Genomic DNA, 14,976 nt, shown 5'->3' on the forward strand with positions numbered 1-14,976 from the left:
TTTTTTAATTTCAATCCAGTCTTTACTTTGTGCACCATGCAGTGACACCCTGAGTTATTCCCTGCACTCCATCAGGAGCAGTCAGGTCAATGTTCTGAGGAAAGGGCTAACCAAAGGGCGCCCGTGCCCAGCCAGTAGAGTTCTGTTTTCCTAGCAGATCTCTTCAACTCTGTCCTGTTCACTTTCGCTGTTTCAGCCACCAGCTTAGCCAATTTAGTTCCAAGTAAAGGCAAGAGCTTCCATTTCCACTGAAATTTGCCTTTCTCTGGATATTTTTAAGGGTTTTGTTTTGAAGTTCTTTACACTCTTATTTTTCTTAAGGAATTCTGACTTAGCTTTCATCTCTAATTATTTTCAGTTGCATTTCATTGAAGCGTATTTACAGGCTGTACGTCAGTGTGTGTATCATTACAAGTTCAAAGTGACCTTCTCGTGGCGGATTGTCAGCTGGTAAAAGAAGAAAAACAAATGGCACAGTATTCTCAGTTCTCATTATTTCATCATACGCCCCAATACTTAGTTTGAGGTCCACCTAAAAGACTGAAGTCAAGAGGTGTGTGACTCCTCGCTTCCACTTGTTGATACACATTTGTAGCCCCTAATCTCTAAAGGTTAAACACCTTTTTTCAACAGCAATCTTTGAATTAGATGGGGATGCTAATAACAGGTGTGATTCACCATTCAGACAAGTTATGGAAATTGGAAAAGTTGATGTTGGAACCCCACAAGGGTGCCCTGGGTTATGTCTAGCAAAAAGGAGCAAGATGAGATGAATGTTTCAGGTACCTGCCTGAAATTGTGTAGCCTGGGACAAGGAGGAGGTCAGAGCTGATTATCCTTCCTGGCCTCAGTTTATGATTCTCTAGAATGTAGAGGTTTTTAAGTCAGTTCCATAACTGCTTGAGATGGCCCGTGTTGCCCTGAACATGAAGGACTGGCAATACAGAGGCTTCAAATTCAGTGTCTCTTGTGGAGTTTGTTTGTTGTTTGCAAATAAATTAATCTCTGTGGGCAAACTTCAGTTTGTAACACAGAACGTTAACTGTTCTACCTTGGTTATGGTGAGTTGAGATGCTTAAGTTAAACACTGCCATACAAGTATGTTACATTTCTAACCATGGGTGCATAGAGACCACATCCCCTGCACTGTAGGAAGGAAAATGCTGTCACTTACATCTGAAGGAGACCTGTCTGCAGTGAGTTGGGGTTTATCCTCAGTGCTCAGCTCTCTCCAATCAATGCCTCTCTCTGGCTGCCGAATGTGACTTGGTCCTACAGGCCCAACAGCATCCTTGTCTGCTTCTTGGTGCTCAGAAGTGATTTCTTTTCAGTACTTTCAGAATTGTCTTCCCTTTCTGGGTCACCACTGACTCTGATTTGATCCTCCAAGTGTGCCCTTCCGTTCTCTCTCCTTCCCTTCCTCCTCTATGCGTCACAGCTGTAGGCACTCTATCCAGTGTCTTGTGAGTAGCTCTTTTACAAGAGCAACCCCTTTTTTAGTTGAGTATTTGTGTGTGATTTGCATCTCCCCTTTGCTGCGTGTTGTAATTTCACAGCTGGTCCTGGGAAGTTTGTTCCCAAAAGTAGCCTTTGCAGGTGGGCATGTGTATTGCTCATTTAACTTGCAGTGCAGACCACAGGGATGCTCTGTGACTGAGACAGAAGAGCAAGAAGTCATGTGAATGCATTGACTAGAGCAAGGCAGAAGCAGGGTATGTCATTCTGACAGCATTTGTCTAACATGAATTTGAGAAATCCATTGCAGCAGAACTCCCCAGCTTTCCAGTCTTCCGTCAGCAATTGCTGCCTGAACTGCATGGTTCAGTGCTGTAGACTCCAAGCAGTCCACTTCAGTTTCTGCAGAAAAGTGCAGTAGGGGCAACGTTTTAGTCCTGGTTTCTATAGAAGGGAAATAATACCTGTTGATACATGAGCTATTTGGGGTGTATCATTCTGAATAATGTACCTTCTTGTGTGCATTTCTTAAGCTTATGGACTGGCTATTCAATTCTATTTCCATTTCTACCCCAAAGTGCAAAATGTACTCCTCTAGCTCCTTGTACGGAGGAGAAGCTGCCTGTTGACCAGAAAGGAGTGAAGGTTGTGGACTCACAGTGCTGCAAGACTAAAATTGATGAGCTGCAATACAAAATGTTATGTTCCTGAGTTCTGCAGGCAGCTGTCTCTCCTAATTTGTCGCTAAGCAGCTTTCTAGAGAAATTTTAAGCTACTTTAAGCTGACAATATGTGAAAATGCCAGCTTCTGTTCTGTCCAGTCTGATAAAATTCAAGTGATACTGAACCACGTGGCAGCCAAAAAGCTCTGTCTCTTTTGGAACAAGAACCCCAGCTGGGCCCCATCTCATTCGTTCTGTGACTAACAGCCAGTGGGTCTCTCCAGCAATGAGTGAAAAGGTAAACAGTGGAAAAAATGTGATGATAAGCATTATAGACTGTGGTTCATACATCCAGCAAATTGATCAGGCTTAGCTAATGCTATTGAGAGCAACTGCTGCTGTCATTTAGAAACAGCTGAAGTAATAAAATGTAAAAAGCTGTCAGAGTAATACTCTTGTATTTCTAGGTGTGGGGCAGGAAAGTTCCCCATCTCAGCCCTTGTTGGCCATCACTCATTGCTGTTCTAGGACACTTCCCAGACCACGGAGCCACTCACAATGGAGCCAGCGCGGCCATGTCCTGTGAATGCCCGTTCTTTGCAGCTCAAGGAGTTCTCACCTTTTTGTAAGGGAAATAGGCAGATTTCACATCCAGAAGTACCAGCTGTGATATCCCTGGTGCGTTGGAAATGGGCAGCTACATGTCAAAGCGCAGATTCACACAGCTCCACTTCTTACAGCTTTCATTTGCAGTGGAATAAATCTAAGCAGGAGATCCAGAGCACCATGGAAAGGGATGTGTATGCTTTCTAGTTAGAGAATATGAAGGGTATCAGTCATAAATTCTGTATCCATCCATCAGAGAAATGGATTTTACTCTCTGTTCTTGCAGTTACTTTGGGTTGGCTTAGGCTTTTTTTTTTCCACCATATATTAATTTCATGTTTTAATGCTTTCTTTAACCAGCAGCTTTTAACTTCATCTGCAAACTCAATGATTGAAGTCAGTCAGTTTTACAGCAGTGCCTGTGGAGTGTGCCAGCAGTGTCTGTGTGCTCAGATTGCCGTGTGTGTATGAATTCTGCTTGTGTTCTGTGTCGTTTTATGGAGAACAAGTCCTGTCCGAGTTGAACCATTAAGTGTAAATAATAATAAAATCTTGCATTAGCGTGGTCAGCCACAGCATCCAGCTGAGCATGACAGAGCAAAAGGGTTAAATTTAGGCTGATGCTCTTAGATGTTTCCTTCTCTACAGTCAGCTGGCTCCCAGGAGAGAGAGCTTATCATTGCAGGTCATGGCTGCCAGGAATCCTACCTGTAAAAATAGATTTTCTGTCTCAAGGGCCTTAATAAGAATGTTATTACACAGAACTGTTTTGCAATGATAGCTCTAAATAATTTATTTTTTATTTCGACAAAGTACACCTTAAGAAGTAATAAACTTGTTTTTTCAAGCCGTATTTTTATGCTAGTAGCACTGGACTGTTTGGTCTCTGAGATCCATTTCTGCATTTCATTGCCTGGGTTTGTTCTAAAGAAGATTTATTTTTGTTCTGTGAATAATTTTTGAAGGTTCTTGTAATATGTACAGATATAGATACATTTGAGGTCTTTTATTGATATTCCTACAAAGAATACAAATAAACTTTAACTTTAAACAGTTTGGACTCAGTAAACACGTGCTGCTTTCAAGTTCTGCTCTTCGTGTGCCACCCACTGCCAGGAAGCAGCTGGTGCTGCAGAGGGAAGAGCGACAGGCTGTGGAGACAGGGAGAATCGCTCTGCTTCTCTGGGGCACGGGGTTCTTGTGTGTAATAGGAAGCAATGAAAAGAGTTACCTGGAATTAATTAATGTGTTTCCGCCTCTCCGGCTGACAACATAAATGTGATCAGCCCTACTTCTTTTTTTGCTCAATTCCTGTTTTCCAGGCTGTCGTGCACCGGCCCAAAGCTGCGGGCATGCAGAGGAATGTTTAGTCACAGGTTCATGTCAGGTGCTGGATTTATCCTTTCATTTGTATGTGAAATTTTGTTATAGTAAAAGAAAAAAAGACCATCATTGAATGTAAAATCTGCAAATCTATTATTGCTAGTAATTTTTAATTTTTTTTTTTTTATTCTTATTTTTTTTAACATGCTGCTCTGTTTTTCCATAGCTTTGCAGCCTGCAAAACACGCACAGCCAACTTCCATCTGCTCCTGTCTACCTCCGCCCTGGCCCTGCACTTTGTTCTGTTTGAGTCCCCTACATGTTCTGCCTTGTTCTTGCTTAGGCTGTAAGTTTTTCATGCCAAGGGTTGTCTCCTGCGTGTTGGTACAGAACCCAAGCATGCTTCTGGGCATGAGGGCAGCACAAACAACAGCACTGAAGAAGATGCATCTGTAAATTCCCACACCCGTGTCCTGTCCATGTTGTCAGCATTCACCCAGGAGTTTCCTGCTTTCCTGTGGCCATTCCAAGCAGTGCCCACAGGGGAAGGCAGGTCCAGCTGCCAAGATGTGGACAGACAGAGGCCTGTGAGACAAGGGGTAAGATGGGATGTAGACTTGGTGTGGGGCTGTCAGTCAGTATTGTGCTTCCTGTTGTGGTTTTGGGATGGGGGAACTGAAAATCTAACTGGGATAGGGATGAGCAGGGAAAGGCAGGGCTAGGAGGAGGGAGGAGGCAGCATGAGTGTGCTCGGTGAAGCAGGGGGAGGAAGCTGAAGGAGAGCAGGAGCACTGTATAGAGAGTTGGGATGGCAATAGGAAAACACAGCCAAAGCTGTAGGAAGTCCAGGCTTTTCTATGTCTGTCCCAAAGCAACTGAGAGAAGTGTTACATCCTTCTTTGTGTGTTTGATTCTGATTTGCCTTGGATGTACTCCATACTTCCACTGTGCAAATCTCCTTTATGTAATTGTGCAAATTCTTCACTCATTTCTAGATGTTCTGGACAACACGTGTGGGGTTCTGCAGCACTCCTGTAGTTCACCTGCTCCAGTTGGGAGATTCTTCTGAAGAAGTTCCCCCCTAAGCCTCCTCCTGCCTGAAGGATGCAAGTGTGAAACCTTTGATGATGATTTCCCATGTGCAAGAATGTGTGCTACTGCTTTAAGTAAGCAGCAGCTGCTGCTTAAATCCATTAGCAGGTGGAATACCAATTTGCTTACGCTGAGATAATTAGTCTCATGAGAAGAGTCCTTGCTCTTACTACAACCCATCTCGCATTGCCATCCTTCACCGTTCTCATAGTCCCACAGATTAAATGTCCTCATGTCTCCAGAAGGTGTATTAAATTCCTGCTTTTTGCTCTTCGAGGTGGATCAAATAGCTTGCTTGTAGACATGAAGCCTGGCTCCCCTCAGTTCTTCTTGCAGGAGAATGAATACCTCGTCTGTACTAAGCTCCATGGGAACATGTAATCTGCTGATGCAACTGGAAATGTGAGTTCTGTGGACCTGAACCCACTTTCCAGTATATTGAGTCAGCCCAGCTCAACAGCAGAGCAGCTTTGGCTGAAGGAAAGAAATTACTATCAATACTGCAGGCTCCAGTGTAGCTGGCAGGAGCAGGGCCCTCAGGATAGAGGTTCTCCACACCTCTAGGTTCTCCTAGCTTTGTTGTATGATCATAAGGGCAGTCACCTTAATAATGAGGAGAAAGGGATCTTGAGGGACAAATGGTGTTGGCACTGTCAGTGAAAAACGACAGATGATGACAGAAGCTAATGCAGAATGAAACACGAGCTGTACAGAGATGAATGACACTTACCGTTCCTTCTCTCTGCTCTCCAGGCTTCTGCTTGCAGCAGAATACAGATGTTGAGAGCAGTTCTTATTTGCTTGGCAAGCAGGAAGTCCTGCATGCAGTGATGGAGAAAGAACTACAGCTAAGTGGTAGCTGCATTTATTCATCCTGGACCCTACCTGAAAACAGTTTGTGCATTGTTACTGTAGGAGTGGCTGTTCTGTTGATGGGAGGGATGTTTTGCCTCCCTAAGCCCACTACTCTTTTATATTCTCCCAATTTTTAGAATCACATGGGATAAAATCAATTTTTGGAATTTTACAGTGGAACTCACTGTATTTGCAAACAGATAACACCAATGCATGTAATCAAAGAATTGCTGAGAGTCACACAGCTCGTGACATCTCCTGATCTGGAACACAGTGCTAGGGGAAGGAGGGAAGATTCGCTAGCTGCTGTTTTCTCTTTCTTAGAGGGTGAGCTTTCCTGCTGGAGCCCCAGGCACTGCTCCCCTGCTTGGCAGCTGGCTGGGCTGACACCCTGTGCACATTCAGCAGCTGACTTCTGTGCATAAAGTCAATTTGCAGAGCCAGCAAGGAGGAATTGTCCTTACAGGGACACTAGCCAGGAATGTCCGGTAAAAAGCTGCTTTGTAAAGGCTTTTTGAAGGTGATGGGTGGATTTCAGTTCTCTTTTGTCAGGGAATTAACTTCTGCTTCCAACTTCACTGGAATACCTGGGAGCAGCAGCAGCATCCCCTTTGGCCCCACAGTGCACATAACCTTGTACCTCCGAACATGCTGCCTTTTTCCCTTTATCTCACGTGTGGTTAAACAGTCCGTGTTCACTGTTCAAAGCTTTGCTCTCCAGTAAAATCTCAGCATGTGCTGGTTCCTTTAGCACTTTCAAAGGACTCTCTTCAGGACTGCCCTGAAGGGAAAGACAATGAAGGAGGAGAGCTGATATACTTTCTCCTGTTAGCACCAGAAACCACCACAAACTGCTGTTTTATGTTGCTGGATGTCTTTTAGGCTCAGGAATCATTGAAGAACTCAGACTCGATCAAAACTCTTATAACTCGGATTAAGTGAAGGGCTCTCTTTCAGATTTTTCTCCATCACTGGGAAACTGTGAATGGTAGTTCCCTGCTATGCCAAGATCTGTGCTTTACAGGGCTGTGTTTAAAAAGTCATTGCTACAGCAACCAATAAAGCTAGAAAATCTTATAAAGTATGCACATCTCTTTGGGGGTTGATTGAAGGGCAGAGAAATTGCTACTCCCTCAATAACATGGGTGGCTTTTTGTGGGCTTTTTTCTTTTCTTGAAAGAAATCCTTTCCCTGTGGGCAGATTCCAGATCGTGGCTTTGGCAAAATATGGAGCTGAAAAAGGAAAGTCCATCTGCCCCAACTGCTGACTTGACAACTGTGATGCTGGAGTAAGCTTCCTTCCTAAAATGGAGAGATAGAAGGAGGCAATGTGCTGGATCCCTTTTGCTGTTCAATACTGCGTGCACAGGAATGCTCTGTTCAATCACGGCTGACGTGTTTTTATGAGACTTCTGCCAATGCGTTGGTGGTCTAACAGCTGCCAGGAAATTTTCCTGAAGGGCTAGATTGTGTTTTTTTGCCATAATGACTGTCCCCTAGAGAGTTAGCATAATATCACAAACATTAATGCTCCCACCTGTATGCAAAGCATTTCCTGTTCTGGTTAGTGACAGAAGCTGAGTGTTAGCACAGCTCCTGTGTTTGCTGTTAGCATGTATCAGTGTGAGGAGCGAGCATCAGTTATCCCAGAGATGAGAAATCCTGGGTTAAAAGCCATTTAAGGTTACATTGCTGACATTGGCTTTTCAAGTGCAGTTAGAAACTACTAAAGTTATCTCATTAGCCACTAATTGCTGGGATCCCGAAAGTAAATTGCAGTCATTCCTACAAGGAGCTGGGTGGCAGTCCCAGCTCCAGGCATGGCTTTGCCTTTGGGTAACAAACAGGATTTTCAAAGGCAAGAATAGAAATGAGACTGCACCCAGAGGAGCCGTTGTGTCACTGTGCTGATACAGATTTATTCTCTCTAACTGGGACAAGCCTGTGGGATATATGTCATTCTCTCACACATGCCCTTCTGCTTTGTTTTTTTTCCCCCCTTTTTAGCCTTTTTCTTATCCTAAACAATTAAAATGGCTTTTGCTTCAATTATGTGATTTGCAATTTGGCATGAAGGTAGTAGGGCTGGCTGTGGGATTATCAGGCTGTCAGCAAATCAGTGCTTTGGGTTCTGACCCCACCAACGCAAAGCGGGATGCAATGAAATAGTTTGAAATTTTATATTGACAATGAAGATTTTATACCATCCAGTAGGACAGTTGCAGATGACTGTGGTCACATGCAGGATGGGCTTGGGGTAAGGGCAGCTCTGGTGGACTCGTCCAAATGGCAGCTTGGAGGTCTCACATCAGTTGATTGTGAATGTGGAGGAGTCCAACAATGTTACATCTGCTCTATTTACAGCTGGCCCAGTGCAGTTCTTGGCAACCTGGCTGCCCTTCTCAAGGGAAAGGTCACCCCAGCAGCTGGAGGGAGGAAATCTTGGACCTATGATTTCAGCCTAGCTGTGGTTCCTCCTTGGGAGAGTTGGCATCATCACTAAGACTGCACACAGCTTCCACAGTATTTCATTTAGTTTTGGTCTCTAAATACTTAAATAATGACTGACTGTCTGAGTACACACTGTACTGGTACCAGGATGTGTGGCAATTCTTCTCTGATTTTTCCAGGTTCCAACTGCATTTTTTGGCTTAGAAGAGCCACATCTATCCAAAGGGCTCCTCCTAGAATGAGGAATTTTGAATGAATTTGATAAATGAATCCTACACATGACAGGAACATGCTCATTGCTACAAGTGTTTCTTTAACCACTGCTCCCTTATCATCAAGAAAAACAGGTATGTTGAGTATCTTGGGTAAATACACTTGTGCAGAAGCTACAGGAGTACAAGTGTTATCAGCAAGCTGGTTCAGGGAAAACATTTGCAGTGCAGTATGCTAGGAATTGCTGTCAGTAATGCTCATCTTTCCTGAAAGCCTCGGGCCATTTCTGCTAATTTACTCCCATCCTCTCTTTGACAATATCGAGATATGTCATTGTGACAAAGTCCACACAGACTTCCCACACAAGTTGTCCACTAATTTATGTCTCACTGAAGTGCTGGGAACACAGAAAGCAGACAAAGCAGATGCTGACTTGCTAAATAGCAAATCTCACTCAGCTAGTCTAAAATGCTTTTATCTGATAGAATTGATATTTATTAGGGAAAATAGTTAGTGATTAATAGCTATACAGTAGTATACTGATGTAGTAAATAAATAGCTTAAAATGAAGAGTGCATGCACAGCAACAGTAACCAGCTTTCCTCATTTCAATGTGGGTGAGTCCTAAACTGGACAAACCATGCTGGGATTTTCAGTCCTTGCTCACATGGAGAGCAAAGTAAGCCCATAGCAGCAGAAGTTTTTGTTGAAAAGTCCATTCTAGTAGGAACTGTGGTGAAGGATAGATGTTAGGCTGTCAAACATCTGCCATATAGGACATGTTTTTCATTCGTTCTGAATTTGGGCAGGACTCAGATAGGTTCTCTGGAAATCAACACATACCTGATATCTAAACTGACCTCCTTTCTTGCATCCTTTCCTCCACCTTGAAATCTACTCCCAAGCTCTCTAATGATGTTTGAGGAGATATCCTCCAAATAAGGAGATATCCTCCAAATAAGGAAAATGGAAGATGGTGAACTGTTAGGGAAAAGATTGAAAGAAATGTAGGTCCTAAGTGATACATTTCAAAATGAACAAATAAAAAGACTTGTCACTGGATCTTCTCAAAAAGAGGAAGAAAATGTAAGAAAAAGCCAGAGTAGGTATCTTATGAAGAAGAAAAAACTTCTTGCTCTTTGGAGGTGAAGGAAAGTGATAGCCACAGAAGATCACATTCCCAATCCTGAAGTTCAGACAGAATTGAGGTGTAATAAAACACTGCACTGCTACAGGCAGCAAGGAAAGCATCAGGAATCTTTAATCTCTGCTTCATATCAGCAAGGAGGGATTCTGAGCGGAGCTGAAAACTGGGGAAATGGATGAAATAGCTGCTCTCTGGCACAGGCACACTTGCTGGGCTGGAGAGTTGACCAACAAGTGTAACAGCATTTGTCCCACGAGTGCAACCTACCTCCTTGTACTGGGGCTGTGGAAACTCAGGAAAAAAATTTTCAAGACTTGAGAGGTAGAATAGATGGTAATACTTGAGTCTGTAGCCTCCAGGCACTGTATTTCTGAAGGTTTATTGTGTTCTTTTACACGTATCCTCATTTCCTGTGGCACGCTTCCAACCCAACAAGCGAGTTAAGGATCAAAGATCGAGACTCTCAGTAAAAACTGTGTTTCTGTGGACGGGGAGTGGCTACATCTCTTGTTAGGAAGTTGGGGTCTTTCCATGTAAGGGAGATGCAGTAGATCTATCTAGCAGAGCTTTGGACAAATACGGAATAACCTGGAATACTATTGCTAAAAACAAAGACCAGAAGATTCTCCCAGATTGCAAGGTAAGAGTCTGTCTGAAAAGGGAAGTCATTGATTGTGCTGAGACGTGATCTGCAGCTCTGCAATTTTGTTTGATGTTTCTTTTGACCTCAGTACAAACAGCATACATGCTAATTTGGGAGCCATCTTCAAACACAGGAGGCCCAGAATATGTTGCAAAGTTAACTGAGTGACTTTAAAGTCTGGGATGAAAAGAACAATGGCTCAAGTGGGGAAAAGGAAGGAAACCATTAAAAGCAGATATGGAAAGAAGAATCTAATTGGGCTTGCATGGTGTAATTCACTGCATAGAAATGCTTGATGGAATCTGCCTTGGCCTATCAGCTAGACAAACAGTGGGCTTAGCAATCAATGTCCTTCTGTTTGCAACCATGCAAACCGTTCTGGAGCCATGGGAACACTGAACAATTTGCATCTCCTTTGCAGGAATGGAAGTAACTTGTAACCTGTATCAGGTATTTTAGCTTATCCCACATGATTAAAATAAACAGAAATGCTAAGAAGAATGGGAGCTGCGTTGTCACGTGGGCTGAGTTATGCTGGAAACAAGGCTTGAAGAGGGATTGTTTTTGTGCCACCTTGGGCAGTATCTTGGAGGGTGCTAATTGTCCGGGTGCTAATTGTCTGGGGAATGATCATCAGCTTATTTCAGTGAGTCACAGTGCACCATCCTGTGAAAACTGGCTTCTGCAGCTCAATCCAAAGTGTGTACTGGGCAAACATCTCAAAAACAATCCTGAATTAAGTTTATCTGCATCTGAAGATTTCAAAAGTATGTTCCCAGCAGAGACTTTGTGGGCTTACCGTTATGCTGAGCTACAACTTAGGCCTTTCACACAGGACTCTGCTATATTCACTGTCTCTCTCCTGATGTACCTACTTTGCCAGGATCAGAAAATCAGCGCAGTTGCAAAACTTGCTCATGAATGCATTCTGCAAACTGCAGAGGTGAGAAATTAGGTAAGATGTGCACTTTCCTGATTCCCAGCCTTTCCTACCGGCCTATTCCTGTTGCGCACATCTCTGGAGTCAGAAGAGCCTCCTGCAGAGGTGAATGCCAATGACAATAGTGCTATCAGATCCCCGGAGCTGAGCTCTGACTGAAGCATTAGTGACTTTAAAGCACAAAATTATCGTAGTCATCAGAGCATGAAGATTTCTGAGATGATGTGGATAAATCCAAAGGGTCCTTGCAGTCTGGCACAGAGCTTCAGCCATGATGACCTGAAGTCCCAGTTACATTTAATTCAATAGAAAGTTAGAGAAAGCTGTAATGTTCTCTCTAAAACAATAAAAGCATTTCTATCTGTTTAGTAGTCTTCCCATTTCCACAGCAAAGTATTCACTGCTAAGTTAGAAGGAGCTTTAACAAACTTCATTGCTCTGTTTTACAGTGGGAGAAACTGAGTCAAGGAGGCAACGTGGCCTGCCTGGTGCTGCACAGCAAGTCAGTATTTCCTGACTCCTTCATTGGCTCTGTGCTGCATCTGTGTTCCCAAACATCCCAGCTACAACTTAACGTCCTTCTGTGATAGAAGCTGTGGCCTGATCCAAGCCTTATTTCCAGAAGTGGTGCTCTGATTGTGATGGGAATCACACTGAGTCATGCAGTGATCCAGAAATGACAGCCATTGTCCCGTCTTCTTTTCATGCCATATTTTTAGAGTGCACAGTCTCAGCCTCTGTATTTTATAGATAATTCAGGCAGGATATAGAGAGCCTGAAACCATGGAAGATTTTGAATGATTACCTTTTGTTTGTTCTTAATTCATGAATCCGCAAAACAGGGCAAAAATCTTGAAAAGTCTGAAACGTTTGTTCCTTTTACTCAAGGCAAAATGTAAACGTTCAACTTCCCAGTGTAAATCTAGCTTAATAACTTTTCCAGATAATAAAATGGTTTCCAATTTACAAGATCTTAGTGGGGACTGTATCAGTTTTATGCTCAACTTATAATTCGGTATTGGCTGTCTTCAAAGATTACTGTTTGTGCAATGTCAAACAAGTCACCATCACCTCTACTGGTATGAGGAAAGTTGGAAAATCTCCTGTCGGTAACAGCACGTCCATCCCCTAAAGCTACACTTTTAATGCTCTGACCTGTATCCCATTATCTCTGCACAGATACTACTTTTGTTTACCTGCCACGTTCTTGCCCCGCAGGCCAGTTTTTACCGCAATGCTCCTCAACAGTGCAGCCTTCAAGTGCAATTTCACTGCACTGTAGTAATTATGTTTGAAGGTTAATGTTTCATGAAAATATCTCAAAAGCATTTCTGCCCCTCAGCTTTACTGCTAACTTTGGTAACAGCCTGCTTTTCTTTCTTGCTTGTTTGTTGTGGCCTAATAGTAACGTGTCTGACAGCTTAATGCCTGTTTTATCCAGGGCTTAATCGACCTGGTGGAACTTAAGTGAAATATGAACTGTGGTTTTGGTCATCGTTGGAAAGTGACAGGCTATGAATTTCTTTTTCTCCCTGAAAAAAAATTCTGAGTATTACAGGAGTGTTGGAGCTGTGTCATCAGGCTGGATTTGGCCAAGATTTGGCCAAGATCCCCCAACACAAGGAGGACATGGAGCTGTTGGAGCAGGTCCAGAGGTAGGGCCAGAAAGATGCTCAGAGGGCTGGGGCATCTTCCCTACTGGGATAGGCTGAGAGAGCTGGGGTTCTTCAGCCTGGAGAACAGGAGGCTCCAAGGAGACCTTATAGCAATCTTCCAGTACCTGAAGGAGCCTACAGGAAAGCTGGGAGGGACTTTTTATAAGGGCAGGTAGTGACAGAACAAGAGGAAATGGTTTTAAGCTGGAAGAAGGTAGATTTAGACTAGATATTAGGAAGAAAGTCTTTACTGTGAGGACAGTGAGATACTGGAACAGGTTGCCCAGTGATGGCTGTGGATGCTCCTTCCCTGGAAGCATTTAAGACCAGGCTGGATGGGGTTGTAAGCAACCTGGTCTGGTGGGAGGGGTCTACAGTAGGGGGGGTGGAACTATATGGTCTTAAAGGTTCCTTCCAACCCAAACCATTCTATGGTTTAATCAAAGTCCAGAAACAAGGGGCCTGGGCTACAGACAAGAGCAGAAGACAAAATATTTGTCATCTTCTGGCTTTGCTTTAAGACACAGGAAAGGAAAGTCTGGAAGAAGAAAAAAAAAAAAAAGAGAAAAAAAAAAAAGCTCATCTGGCTGTAAAAACAATCCCTTTTCTTACAAATTTTCCTACCATATTTCTCATAGGTTTGGCTTTCCCTATATCAAGTGGAAATATACACTGTATGAAATAAAAACCATGCATCATAAAAATGCTCTAAATTGATAAGACAGTCCTAAGCCACCAATAACACTTCTCAAAAAGTATGGAGATGGGCCCAGATTGAGGGAGAATGGGGTCACACTTTGTCAGAACTGCTGCTGGCTTTGCTCACAGTATGCTCCGGACATTTGATTAATGTGCAAAAAATGCTCTCGTGTTTTCTTTCTCTCAGAATTGATGGGCAATTCATTACATATGCAGAGAAAGGTTAGGGTTAGAGCCGTTTCAAAAGATGCTGTGTCTCTAAGTCATATAGAAGAGGGAAGGATGGGAGACATGGAACCTTCAGCTCCCCAGGGCCATATTCTGGTTGCTGCTTGCCCAGCCACATCTTTGTCCTGGTGCAGGGTGTCACTGGGGACTGAACACCCAGGAAAGGTACTTTTAGTATTTTTAAGCCAATTCTCTTGACTGTGTTGCATATGTGAATGTTAGCTGTGAGAAATGAAAGATGCTTGTCTAGCAGTATGTCCTGTCTGCACAAGAGTGGAAGACGTTCTTGGCAGCATGGCGTTGCTCAGCAGGGCCTCAGATTCCAAGTGTAAGAGCTGAAAACCCAGGCTGCATAAGCAGCAAGACAGATTTCTTTCAGGACTGAGTGTTATTTCAAAGCACAGGGTTCCCAGACTCCCTTAGCATCACAGACGTGTGCTAGCAAGGTGTCACACTTTGAGGTGTTTTGGTGAAATGCCTGCTGAATTCAAAGCAAGGCAATTCTGCCTCTTCCCTGCAGTGTTGCTGATGGCAGAAGCAGTGTGGGATGGGGGGGCTCTGTGGCCACAGCCAGAGCACAACATTCTCTGCTAGGTTCCCTCAGGAAGCCTCATTTTGCCTGTCCTGCACAGCAGCCCTTTCCTCCATGTTCTGCCCCTTGACAGACTGATGTTATTATCTGGGCAACAGAGCCTGCATGAATTAGCTGCTTCCCTTTCTCCTGTAAGTAAAACCGTAATGATGCCTTACTCAGTGCATTGTGCCAATTGTCATTCTGTATGTATAAAACTAGCTTTTTCTGGTTTTATCGCTGATGAGCTGAAAAATGAAATAGCTGCTATAAAGCTGTGTGAAATACTGGTTTTGTAAATTAGATTTTGTGTGGGAGGAGAAAGGATGGCCGTTTTTTTTAAATGTTATTTGTGTATCATTTTCAAATCTTAATTACTGAAAGTGATATAGTTTGATAGCTAAAAATACCATACCACTTTTGTAGTGGAAAATAC

The 14,976-nt window shown here is 43.3% G+C and overlaps 1 long non-coding RNA gene across 1 annotated transcript; it reads left to right on the plus strand.

The window, feature by feature from the left end:
- Positions 1-6: 6 nt before the first annotated feature.
- Positions 7-12,358, plus strand: LOC116216981. Its single transcript, XR_004160780.1, has 2 exons — positions 7-4,645; positions 5,042-12,358. It is a non-coding gene; the product is annotated as an uncharacterized LOC116216981 (long non-coding RNA).
- The last annotated feature ends 2,618 nt before the right edge of the window (positions 12,359-14,976 follow it).

This window comes from Meleagris gallopavo, chromosome 10 (assembly GCF_000146605.3).
Source record: "Meleagris gallopavo isolate NT-WF06-2002-E0010 breed Aviagen turkey brand Nicholas breeding stock chromosome 10, Turkey_5.1, whole genome shotgun sequence".
NCBI classification, from domain to species: domain Eukaryota; kingdom Metazoa; phylum Chordata; class Aves; order Galliformes; family Phasianidae; genus Meleagris; species Meleagris gallopavo.